General features: G+C 36.9%; 1 protein-coding gene and 1 long non-coding RNA gene across 4 annotated transcripts in view; both read left to right on the forward strand.

The window, feature by feature from the left end:
* The window catches only part of LOC131152380 (uncharacterized), a 247,202-nt gene that overhangs the window by 160,104 nt on the left and 73,602 nt on the right, over nt 1–13,496 (forward strand). The gene's annotated exons all lie outside the window — the stretch shown is intronic.
* Nucleotides 234–12,998, forward strand: LOC131152381 (uncharacterized). The gene is made up of 3 exons (XR_009135933.1): nt 234–994; nt 1,102–1,191; nt 10,956–12,998. It is a non-coding gene; the product is annotated as an uncharacterized LOC131152381 (long non-coding RNA).

A 13,496-nucleotide genomic window follows, 5' to 3' on the forward strand; every position in this document is an offset into this window, starting at 1 on the left:
TTAAAATTGAAATTTAATATAATTTAATATAATATTTTTTTTATAAATTATTTTAAATTTAAAATTAAATTTTAAAATTCATTCATATAAATAAAATGAGAGCTAATTAGTTTCCTATCATAATAAATTGTTAAAATTACATTTTCCACAGTATTTAAAGACAGGGGCCACTCCGTGGCGGGAGTCTCCTCAGCTGACATTGAAAAGTAGTTAAGCTCGTCCCTTCTTCCGATGTCTAGCATTCAATGCTCATACATCTCTTTTCTTCACCCCCACCACCATCACCACTACCACCGCCATTATCTTCTTCTTCATCGACGAACCAGATCAATGCCCTTCGTTAAATCTCCTTCATCATCATCATTGTCATCATCATCATCTTCTTCTTCTTCTTCTTCTTCCTGAATATCATGTGTTAGGGTTGGTGACTTGTTTCAGCATCATCGATTTGGGCTGTCAGAAATCTAATCATTTGGCTTTTTTGATCCGCCTCAATATACTTTCCAGAAGTCTAGATCTTGTTGCAGATGCCCATTAGAATTTAGTTCGTTTAATTCTATATAAAAAATGTTTCTACTACTAGGTGACTTAGGGGGGCTTCTTTCTCTCCACATTTGCACCTTTTTCTTCCCTTGATCCCAAACCGGCCAAACGCCATGCCAGTTAGGCCAGGATCCTGAATTGTTGTGCTTGAAAATCGAACCAATGATGTGGTCGAAATCAAAGTGCATCAGGACGGCTGTCCTACCGTTGCTTCGATACGCGTTTTATCCGGCAGAACTGAAGAATTCCCGGCTGCTAAATTTTTAAAGAAATATAGGACTTCGCTAGAGCCTTTGATTCTGAAGGTTTATAGAGGCGCAAATTGGACAGGCCGGACATTGACACCGAGTGATTTCACCTCCTATGTGAAAATCATCTTTAGCGATTTACCAGAAGAACGCCTGAGGATCTGCGGCATTGAAGAACAGGCCACTGATTTCGGTCGATATAAGTATGTTTGTCTTTCTCCTCGCTCACTTTTGATCTTCTTGATTCAACCATGATTCGTTTAATGTATTTTGTTTTGATGGATTAATTATCTTTATATCACCCATGAAGGGGCTTCGGTTCTCTGCTAGGGAGGAACTACAGTGGGCGGCCGGAGAAAGAGTTATAGTATGAACGCAAAGATGAGGATATCATAGTCTGGTAACTTCTTTTCTTTCCCTTTAATCACTTGGCTGTTAGTTGAAGTCCAAACGTTAGGCAGATGGTTTTGAGATACAAAACCAATCATGATCTCAGCTGCTTTCCTAGTGGATTTGTTTTTTTTTTTTTTTGGTTTGCTATCCTTCCTAATTTTTTGTTGGGGCTGATGAGAAAGTACGCTTTTTATGATGAATATTTTATCAAAGAGTTCAATATTGTTTAAAATGGCTGATTTGTTGTTATACTCACATTTGTACACTCCCACCGAGAGATTTTGTCATTGGGTGGCTCCAATCCCCTTCTGGGGGACCTCTCCAGCTTTCAAGAGAGATGAGGAAGTTTGAATGCAAGGAGATGTTGAGTTACAATGAACATACTTGCTCTCTCTTTAAGTACTGAGTTTATACTAGGGATTTTGTTGTTGTCATTGCTTGGGATGTCATCGGGAGCAATTTGTTGAATTAGTTGTGATTAATTGCCTCTATATTCCCATGGAATGAAACATGGTTTCTATCAGCTTCAATTGAATTTTGGTATGTTTCTAGTGTGGTTGTCTTCTTAGGGTTCAAGTGGAGGTATGGACAGGGCAGTGTATTCCATGTCTGAGCTGCTTTGAGCATCATGAGGTGCTTGGTTGCATTCTTGGGACGTTCGTGGATCTTTGTATATTTGCACTGGTCCACGGGCTTCTTGGATTGGGGGGTGCCCCAAGTTAATGTACAACGAGCTACCCAAAGGTCCTTGGGTAAGTTAGGTTAGAGATGGATCTCATGTAGGCCTTTGCCAAGTTGCCCCTAGGCCCCTAGGTAGGTCAACTTAGAGCAAGGTCCGCCTGCATAAGAATTTATTAAGCTGCCCTTTGTTCCCTAGGTAGGTTAGGTAAGGGCTAGAGCTCACTTAAGCCTTCATAAAGTGGCCTTGGGCGGGTGGTTAGGTACAAGCTAGGGATCACATAGCCCTTCACTACTGCTTAAGGTCTTTTGGGCAGGTCAGCTTAGATATGATCTCCGCTTGTATCTTGCCCCTTGTTGAGCTACCATGTGTCCCTTGGGTAGGTGGTGCATTTAGATGCCCTTCACATCTGCACTTGAGGTGTCAGTAACCATAGGTCAAGGGAGTAATTATGTCTTACTTTTGTTCTTTTGGCGGTATGAGTTGACTCATTACTTGTCTTGTGGATGCAATTTCCTTTCTCACCCATTTCTCCCACATTGGTCCATTAGGTTTCATAACTCCAATCATCTTCCTTACCATGCCTACACAACTTTTTGGAGAGACGTGATGTCTGGTTGGGCTGGACTTGTATGTAGGTCATGTGGGTGTTCTCTAGGTGCTCGACCCTTTTGTGTTTTGTATCATAGTAACCTGGGTTGCTACCTCAATTGCAATACAAATTGCATGTACCAATTCAAGGGTTGACAGTTTTTTGGACGACGGGGGTCGAGTTCCAAATCCCCAAAAGTGGAGATCTAGATTTGAGAGAGAAGAACTTACAAAGCATGCAATGGTGTGAGAAGAGGGTTGTAAACTTGCGAAGACAATAAGAGAAGAAGGCTTCAAAGCCTAGGATGGCTAAAGAACGGTTGCTTGCTGTTGGGAGAAACTATGTGAGGGTTGCCTATTGTGCAATGGTGGATGGAGACTCCGTGAGGGTTTCTTGCTATTGATGAGACTTTGTTAGGGTTTCTTGTGCTATGGTAGAGGGGTATGAACAAACAAGGAGATACAACTAGCTCCTTGCCTGGGAAGTTTACCTCCCCACTCCATTTTTTCGTGTGGAAAGAATGATTGCCCAAGGATTTTACCCCTTTCCCCTTCTTTTGTGCAGATTAGTATTAAAAAAATTAGCTTATCAATTTACATTTAAAAAGTTAATATTGGGAAGAGCAGTTTAGTGGCTTTGATTGTGCTTGTTTAGCATGTTATGGAGTCGGCTATTGAAATGGGGTGCGTTATTTTGGATTGGCTTTGGACTTACTTAGGGGTCCCTTTGGTAGGTGACCCTATTGCTGCCGATTTTGGAAATCCAGTAGTGGAAAGGGTGACAAAGAAATTAGATGGTTGGAAGAGGGTTCTTGACACGCTTGGGGGTAGAATAATTTTGATTCAAGCATGTGTTTCTAGCATTTTGTTATACTTTTTTGTCTATTTTTTAGATTATAGTGGGGATTGCTAGCCAGCTTTGAGAGGACAATGATAGATTTTTTGTGGTCTAGTGGGGGAGTTGTAGGGAATATTTAGTGAATTGGGATGATGTTTTAAGGTCTAAAGGAGGGGGTTGGGACTTGGTTAGTTGGTGTCTAAAAACACTGCTCTTTTAGCTAAATTGTTATAGTGCTTCCCTCTAGAAGAATCGTTCCTTTGACATAAGGTAATAAGAAGTAATTTTGGAGGTTGGATGATAATGGGTGCGATACTAATGTTAATTTAAGATGTTCTTTGAGGAATCTTTGTGGAGGTCCATTTCCTAGATTTATCCTTCATTCACTCCTCACACCAAACTTGAGATGGGGACGGGTTCTTGTATTCATTTTTGGAAAGCACTTGGTTGGGAAAGGCCTCCTTTTCCACTTTTTTCCCTTATCTCTTTCATTTGAATTCTAAGCAAAATATAGCTATATTTTCTTTTTGGTGATCTGAGCAGTCCTTTGGTTTCTTTGGACCTCCACTTTAGGAAACCTTTGAACTAGAGAGATGGTGGAGTTTTCATCTTTGTTATTTTTATTGAATGGGATTAACCTTTCTTTAGGGAGGGATGCTCGTTCTTGGTTTTTGGATTAGTCTCTTGCAAATTTTTTTTTTTGAATTTTTGATCCATTCCAATTCTTCATTTTTGCTATATCCTACTATTTGGAAAGACAAGACTCTCCCAAAAGTTAAGGCTTTCACTTAGTCGATTGTGCTTTATAAGATAAATACATATAACTTGTTGCAAATTAATAAACCTTTGAACCCTCTCTCTCTTGATGTATGTGTGCTCTATTATAAGAACGCTGGGACAGCTTTTCATTTCTTTTGCACTATGAATTTTATTGGAGGATTCAAATTAGGTTTTTTCATATTATAGGAGAGAGTTGGGTATGCCCTTCTTCTGTGGAAGACTTGTTAGCCATCTTTTTTTGCAGGCTTTAGTAGAAGGAAGGATAGGATAGCATTATTGAAGTTTGGTATTTTTGTGGTTTTATGGGAAATAATGATGGAGCGCAATACTCGGATTTTTTTGGGAAAAAATTAAATGGGGTGTGGGTTTGACCCTAAACATGAACTCTAAACCAAAAAAAAAAAAATCAGTTTTTGGCCTCATAGTGGTGTGTTGGTTATGGATTTTCAAAGGGGCAAGTTTTCACAAGTTACAAAGAGATTGGGGGCAATAAACTGACTTGTTGATCCTTTCTCTTGTTAGATTACCATTTTACCTAAAAGTTTAAACTATTAGGTTATGGGCACATTATCTGAGCATTGCAGAGATATGATTTTAACTTTTAAGGATATTCTCTCTTTTGCCTTTGTCACTAGCAATTGAGTTCTATATTCTTTTTAGGATGGAAAGAAATAGGTGGATGGAAGCTCTGATGGAAATGATGGAGTCTTGGCACAAAAATCAGTGACCTATCCGAGCAAATTTATATGGATTTGTTGGAATATTTCAAGGAACCTAGGAAGGAGAACTATGTGTGCATGGTGAAGAAATCATTTATGGTTTTAAGCAATCACCAAGGCATTGGTTCAACTTTTTTGATTCATGTATGATGAGTATTGGATACACTCACAGTGAGTATGATTGTTGTGTTTATGGTTCATTTGTTTTCATGCTATTATGTTAGATGATATGTTGATTGTTGCAAAAAATGTCCATGATGTTAATTGTTTAAATCTTTGTTGAGTAAGGAGTTTGAGATGAAGGATCTTGGGGCTATAAGGAAGGTTATTGGAATGGAAATATAGAGAGATAGGAAAGATCAAAGTTTTAGATATCTCAAAAGACTTATATAGAGAAGATGTTGGAGAGATTTTAGCATTAGTGATGCTAAGCCAATGTTTACTCCACTGGCAAATTGTTTTAGATACAGTGTCGCAAAAATTAGAGGAAGATGTGGAGGAGATGTCAACCAATGCTATGGGATGCTAGAAGTATGCCATGGTTTGTACTTGTCCAAATCTTGCACGTGTAGTTACTATGGTGAGTTAGTCTATGAAAAATCTGGGGTAGGAGTGTTGGAGAGCTTTGAAATGGGTCTTTAGGTACTTGAAATGCATTGCACATTTTGGCATTGAGTTTGGTACAAGGTAGGGTTCGACTTTAGTTTGAGGGTTCTTTCATGCAAATTATGCAAGAGATTTGGATGATAGAAGGTCCACCATAGGTTATGTCTACACTATGGTGGGGGGACGTAGTTGTTGGAAATTCTTGAAAAAATTAGTTGTCGCATTACTTGCAACATAAGTAGGATATATGGTAGTGACAAAGGTTGCAAACGAGGCTATGTGGTTGAACAAATTGGTAACTAAACTTGGCATGCCATGTAGCAATAGAGTGCCACCTACTTGGCAATGAATCAATCATGCTAGGAAAAAGCACATTGTCACTAGATATGTGATAGGTGATTGCTATTAGGCGGCTACACAAGAGAATGCAGTAGAATGGTGATAAAAGTTGTTAATAAGGAGACGTTCTTGCATTGCTTGAACTTACTCTATGTTACTAGTTGCTTAATATCTATGGCTTTAGGTGGAGGCATAGGTTTGAAAGCTCCATAGGGGTGAATATTTTGCCAAAGCTGACATTTTTGAGTTATGGCTCACGTCAAAAGCAAGGCCCCTTTATTTGTGAAACCTCCTTTTTCCATTTAAATCTAGTGCAAGTTCATCAGGGTTGTCACCCACAGCCCCAACCCCATGCTCATTATATTGTTGTATAAAACCATTTGGGGTTTTCACATGGGGCTATAGAGACATGCTTGTAGCGTAGTGTTGAAAATTTTAAAGCATATGAGATAATGGAAATTGTGTAGAGGGTTTGTGGATGTACGCACACTGTTGAACCATGTAAATCATTATGTACTTGTTTTCGCCTTTTTTTTTTTTCAATTTGTTCTATGTGCGTGCATACTTTCATAACAAGTATTGTTGAGTTGATCATACCCAAATGATCCAGTGGGTTGATACATACTCTCATCAAACAACTCCACTTCAAGTGCTTTGAGTTTTCCAATCCATGGATCTGTCATCACCCCCCTTCGAGTGAAAGGAAAATCAAAGTTCCCCACCTAGTCTATAGCAATGTCTTCGTTGCTTGTATTTTTCATCAATTTGTTCAAAACCTGTCTTCAATTTGCTTCATTTCTCAGTGAAAACCATTGAAAACCCAAGAATCTAGGACAAGAAACAAGACCTTGGGAAGATTCTTGTTGGAGAATAATTAAGAAGAATTGGGTCAAAGGATCAATTTGGGTTTAGTTAGAAGTTTATATGTGTTTAATTTAATTAGTATAGCATTATGTGTATTTTGGGGGCTTGTTTGTAATATTTATATATTTTAGAGGTATGTTTGTAATGTAATGTAGTTTTAGAGGTATATGTGTAATTTTATGTTTTTAGAGGCTTTATTATAAGTGGTGTGTGGAAAAAGCCATGTTATCGGCAGCAGTTGATGAATTTGATTTGAGTTGAACATGCGATTCCCCCTTGTAACTCCTCTTTCCTCTCTTCTTTCTTCTTTCTTCCCCTTTCTTCCCTTTTCTCATGGCTGCAGAGCATTGATGTTGCCCCTGCATGTTTTGATATCAGATCCCAACCACAATCTGCATTCTTTCACTTCAATCCACCCATTTTCCCCTGACTCGTCTCCTTTTCTCCTCTCTTTTCATGTTCTTTCTTCTCCATATCTTCTTCTCTGCTCTGTCTGTAATTCTATTTCTTCCCCTGTTCTGTTTTTGAATTTTTTATTCCGTTCTTGCCTATACCCTCCTCTTCTATCTCTCCCTTATTCTTCTCTTCCTCTTCTCTTCTTCTTTCCAATTTTTTAATTACTCTCTCTCTCTCTCTCTCTCTCTCTCTGATTTCTGAATTCTATTGCTTGTTTAACATCAAATTGTTGTACAAGTTCAGAAGTTGCCGGAAAATCCAAAAAAAGAAAAGCATTCATATTTCTGAACTTTTTGAAAATTCCTGTCCTGCGCCCCTTTTTCGAACATCCATTTCCCCAAAAAGTTTCCACAACACCTCCCACACCCACGGAAACAGATACCAGTGAAATCTTACAAGAAAATTCTCATTACCGTTTGACCAGGAGGGTGGTCCCATGCACTGGCCAAAGATTGGCTATTCGTTGGCTCTTCGAAAACCCTGACCCCGTGTTTTTTCATCACACTACCATTGCTATTTTAATCCTCATTCCCTGATCTCTCTGTGCCTCAATTTTTTTTGCTGGAAAGTTGCTGCCAGCAGGTCATGCACTGGCGACCCGCATGAGAAAATGTGCTGGAATTCCCTATGACTGCCAGAATCACAAGAATTTGGTGTTTTCTCCTGAGATTTTGATTTTCTGGATAATAATTTGATTGCAGACATGATATATTGCAAGCACTGCAATAATTTCGTATTAAAAGGCTAGAAAGTGTCACTCCAGGATTAAAAATAATGTTTGGTTGCTGCAATTGTGAGTTTTTTAAAGTGTTTTTGTTTCATTTCTATGTGATACTCAAGATTAAAGTTTACTTGAAGATACTTCTTGAAAATTGAGAGTCAAAATTGTGGTTTTATGTAAATAGATTGAGAATTGTGGCCAAATTGTGTTTAGGCATTTTGGTGATATGTAGTTGCAGTTACTATATATAGTTGCAGTGGCCATATGTACGAATCCAACAATATGGTGACAAATTATTGGACAAAGGAATGTCATTTATCATACTTTGGGCACAATTTCAAGCTTTTCCACACCTTTCTCAAGTGTGGAGGAAATGCTTGTAAAATCATCATTGATGGAAGAAGCCCTATGAATATGGTTTCTACAAACAAGGTCACTCGTATGCAACTTCATTAGGAACCTCACCCAGAGCCTTATGAAATATCTTTGATTGATAACACTACCTTACATGTTTATGAAGATGTTTGGTTACATCCCATTTAAATGGGTTCTTATTTTGATAATGTTTGGTATGATATCATTGGCCATGTGTTCCTTGGTTGTGTTGGGTTGGATGAATTGGGCGTGACTCAAGGACATATATCTTCCACTATAATGCAAAGAAAATCATTTTGAAATCTAGTTCCCAATCAACCAAGATGAAGAATCAGTCACAATTACTCAACTTGAAGACACAACAAGAAAGGAAATACTTGTTTTTGAAGATATCCAAAGTCTCTCAAACATTCCTATTGTTTAGTTTGTCATCCCCATGTTAATTGATGCTAATTCTCTATTAAAGTCTATGGTGTTGCCAATGGAGCATGGTTTCTTGTATCACTCAAGCACTGGCTTTCAAAGATTACAAGTTTGCTTCTTACTTCTGATTCTCCAACATTTCAAAATTGGAGGCTGAATTTTTTCTAACTAGGGGATATTTGATGTAGGATAAGAAGGAAGACCTTGGGAAGATCCTTGTTGGAGAATAATTAAGAATTGGGTCAAAGGGTTTGTGTTTATTTAGTAGTTTATTATGAGTTTAGTTAAAAATTGGTACAATATTATGTGTATTTTGAGGGCTTGTTTGTAATATTCATATATTTTAGGGGTATGTTTGTAAAGTAATGTAGTTTTAGGGGTATATGTGTAATTTCATGTGTTTAGAGGTTTTCTTATAAATAGTGTGTGAAAGCCATGTTGCAGACAGTAGTTGATGAATTTGAATTGACTTGAATGTGTGATTCCCCCTTGTATCTCCTCTCTCCTCTTTTCCTTTTTCACATTTCCTCCCTTCTATCTCTCATGGCTCCAGATCCTTGATGCTGCCCCTGCATATCCTCTTTGTCGGTAGATGGTGAACATGCCTTTCTCTCATAAGAGTTGCAGAGGGCTAACCCTAATGCTCAAATGACAGGTTATTCTTGTTTTGCGATAACTCTTAAGTATTCTCCCAATTTTCTGTTGAAAGGCTAGGAACTAGTTGTTGTGACCACACCTATGTAGGTAGAATGCCTTGTCCAAGACCAAGAGCTGCTCTCTGGCAGCAATGGCAGATTCTGTTGCCACACAATCTGTCCATGAGCATGCTTGAGCCCTTGCACGCTACCAGCAAGAGAAATGACTTGGGAGGCCCTGAGTTGTCTTTTGTGGACCTCTTTAATACTCAAGTTAGAAGAGGAAGCAAGAATGCATGGAGAAGTTGAGTTGTAACAAACAGATCTCATTTCTGTTTAAGTGGTGAGTTAGTATAGGTCCTACATGGAAGTTTATTGTGAGCACTTCCTAGGTTGATAGAACATCCGGTGCAACTTGCTTAATCAGTTGTATGAGAGTTTGTTGTGAACACTTTCTAGGCTGTTAGAATATCCAGTGCAACTTGCTTAATTAGTTGTGGAGTTAGTTGCCTTCTGATTCTATCCAGTGCAACTTGCTTAATTAATTGTGAAGTTAGTTGCCTTCTGATTCCCTCATAATGTCCTGTGATTTCTACAAACGTCTAGTTATCTCTGTTCCAGGATCTTAGTAACATTGGTGTGCCTTCTCAGAGGTGAATGGGCTTGGTTCACTAGGCAGGTCATGGCGTCCTTAAGTCAAGGTGGAGGCATGTATCAAGGCAAGTTGGTATTCCAGGCCTGAGCTTCCATGATGGCTGTTTGGATAGGAGGTGATTCCTGAGTCAGTCTACACCAAGCTACACGTAGATCCTTGGGCAGGTTAGGTTAGAGATGGTTCTCTCATAAACCTTTTTTTTGGGCATGTTAAGCGAGAGCTGGGTTATGTATGTGCTTTCATGGCTGGCTTTAGGTCCCCTAGATAGGTTAGATCAGAGCTATGATTTGCACAAGCCTTCACTGAGTTGCTCTAGGTTTATTTGGCTTGTTGGGGCAGAGATGGTCTTGCCTTGTACATTGCTCCTTGCTGAGCGGTCATGTGTCCCTTGCACTGGGTAGGTAGTACCTTTCCCCAACTATTTTTATTCTGAAAACACCATTAGGTCATGTTTTTGGTTATGCCCCAGAAAAATTGAGAAAGTCGTACTATATCATGCCATGAATTGTGGAAGTTTGTTTCTGTATGTGCATGTATGATTCATTGGCTAATTTTGATGTGATGAAAAATAACCATTTATGAAATGGTTTTTGAAAATTCAAGCAAACTGTTTTCCAAGACAATAAATATTTTATCATATTGTGAATAAATATACCATAAGAAAAGATTCAATTAATTTTTTATGAATTATATTTTTGCTATTTTATTTGGGGCTTCGTTTTCTGTTGACAACTTGGAAAATTGGTGTTTTCATTTTTGGATTACAAAGTCATGTTAAATCTTTTATTCATGTTTCCAATCAGTTTATGTTTTCTTACAATGTTTCAATATGACTTGGATTCTCTGACTTAGTTTTATGGTATGGAGAGATGATCTTTGCAATTTGGAAATTCAAATACATAGTATTTCTGTATGCATTTGAGCTTTGTTATGTAGTTTATAATTGGTAGTTCAAGTCATGGAAATGTATTTATGTTAAAAAGAAAAGAAAAGAAAAAAGAAAAAATTAGAAAGAGATGATATGCATATATATCTCTATTTATATTTTGAATCAATTTATTCATGCTTAATCTTGCTCTTGCATGTGCAGGCTCTTCATTTGCTTGTCCAAGAATCAAGTGGTGGATATTTACAGACCTGTCAATCTTTGGAAGCAACATCTATTCTTCACACTGTTTGGTGTTGGAGTACTGTTTCTTATGGTAGTCTTTAAGATTTGATATTTGGTTTCCATTTGATATGGCATTTTGGGAAATTTTTTGAAAATCTTACCCTTGTTCTTGTATCATTTTCTTTCCTTAGAAAACATGGATTTTGGAAAAGAAAAGATTCTTTACTACTAAAATTCTGATGAGAAGCTCACATCTTGGGACCTGAATTAAATTTGGCTCAACGCATAAACTTTGGTTTTTAAGAATTCATTTTTTATAATTTATTCAATCCTGTATAGTGGGGCTTAGGGCCCTTTTAATGCTGTAGGCTTGACAAATCAATGTATTCTACTTGATATGGTATACTGATTTCCCTAATTGTCTTGTTTCCAAGGTATCTGCTTCTTTTTCTTTTAAATTGCACATGCTATATTTATTATGGTTAAGCAATGGTTGAGTTATCTTCAAAATTAAATCAAAACTGGGAGTGAAGGGTAATTTCTTGTGAACATGGTTATGGTTCTCTTTTATTTATGTTTCTTTTTTTTAATATTTTCATCATGTATGCTTGCTGTGAGTTTAATAGGATGAGGATCCATAGCTACTTGGCTTGTGTTTTTTTGGGTTATGTTTAAACATCTTTAAAAAGGCACTGTTTTTGACTTTTAACTTTTTAAGGTGCTTTTCATAAATGTGCTTTTAGGCTTCCTGTTGGACTTCAGCTTCAGAGGTGTTTTTTCTGGTGTCACAAAGGAATTGGTAGGCAGTTCATTTTTTTCCTTCGTCTGGGAGGACACTTTTCCTTGGTTACTGTACCTCTTCTTTTTAAAAACATTTATTTTCTGTCTAAAAAATATGTAAGTACTTTTTTTTCTTTTTAGTTTGTTCAGCCAGCCAAAAAATCTTATAGTATAATAAGTTTCTATCCAATTAAAACAAGTTAATGGTTAATGCTATAAACAAGCTCTTTAAATTTTGATTTTGACTCAAATTTTGAAGCTCTATAAGTACGGAAATTTCAACAGAAATTTCGATTTGGATTTCGATTTCAATTTGAAAAAAATAACGGAAATCAATAGTAAAGCATGGAATTCTTTGTGAAACACTAGAAATGGTTAAAAACCATAATAATGTAAGTTTAATATATTTTAAGTTAAATACATTTATGTTGTGTATGAGGTGGAAATGTTGTAATATAGTATCTATATCAAACATATTTGTAAGATAATGTATAGTTTACACATTCAGCTAATACAAATGAAATTCATAAATTATTTAAGTATTATTTATTATAAAAATAATGATAATTTAGACATAAATGGTTAAATTAAATGCTGGATTAAGTTTGTTTTTTCATATAATTTCAAAAGCATTTGTAATAATATTTTGTTGCGATAAAAATAAATAAAATATATTAAGAGAGAAATTTCACTCTACTCTTAAATCTCTTATTTGAATTCCAAGGAAATTTCATTGTATACTTAAAATTTCGATAAGTTTCACAGAAATTTCGAGATTTCGATAAATTTTGAGATGATTCGTTGAGATTTCAATGGAAATTATGCAAGAGAGAAATCGATTACCATTTCGATTTCGAGGGTGATGGGAACTGGAAATTTCGACGGAATTCAATTTTGTGGAAATTTAAGACAATGGCTGTAAAAACCAAGCTTCTAGGTGTGAGTGTTGCGAACTACTTGGGCATGTCCTGTGGCTGACAATGGATATCTCCGTCTTGTGTAAAGTCTTTCCCAGCATTCAATTGCCATCTTGGGTGCCGAGCAAGCTTTGGATTCCAGCGATAGATTTGGTCGCTCTGTTCCTTCTCTCTTAATAAAATTTCCCTTTTGTGATTTTAATGGTCAATCTGTGGATCTTTGCTTGAAACATGCTAATGGAGCATCTAGTACCCATCAAAGCTGGGGAAATTTTTCTTGCTCTGAAGTGCAGTATATGTACTTAAATAGCAAATTGTTAGTTTTATTATTTTTGTTGGTCTTGTTTTCTGGTCTTGGAAAGAGTGAACCTTTGATGCGTCAACAATGGCAGAGATAGATTCAGTGCAAAAACTCTAGTTAAAATGATTATGTATCCTGTGCATTCCTAGATGGTATTATCTTCCCTCGGCTCTTTTCTGTGTTCCATATGTGCAATTCTCTCATAATGTGCTTTGTATTTTAGATTATGACTTAAGACATTTTTGTCAGCCATGTTGTTGTCGTTTGTTTATTTTTATTTGTTGCTTTCTGCCTCAAAAGATTTCAAGCCACATATGTAAAAACCCATTCTTTTTATCACTAGAAAAAGTTTCTGCAGTATTAATCATCCCTGTTTATCTGAAGTTTCAATAATTCCCATTGCTAAGCCTGAATCTTGTGCTTTTTGTTTCCAGCTGATGTTTGTTGTATATGTTGGATCTTGTTTTAAATTGGTTTGAAAGTTTTCCATGAAGCTGAAGATTTTGGGTAAGGAATTCTGTA

Source organism: Malania oleifera, chromosome 3 (assembly GCF_029873635.1).
Source record: "Malania oleifera isolate guangnan ecotype guangnan chromosome 3, ASM2987363v1, whole genome shotgun sequence".
Lineage (NCBI taxonomy): Eukaryota > Viridiplantae > Streptophyta > Magnoliopsida > Santalales > Ximeniaceae > Malania > Malania oleifera.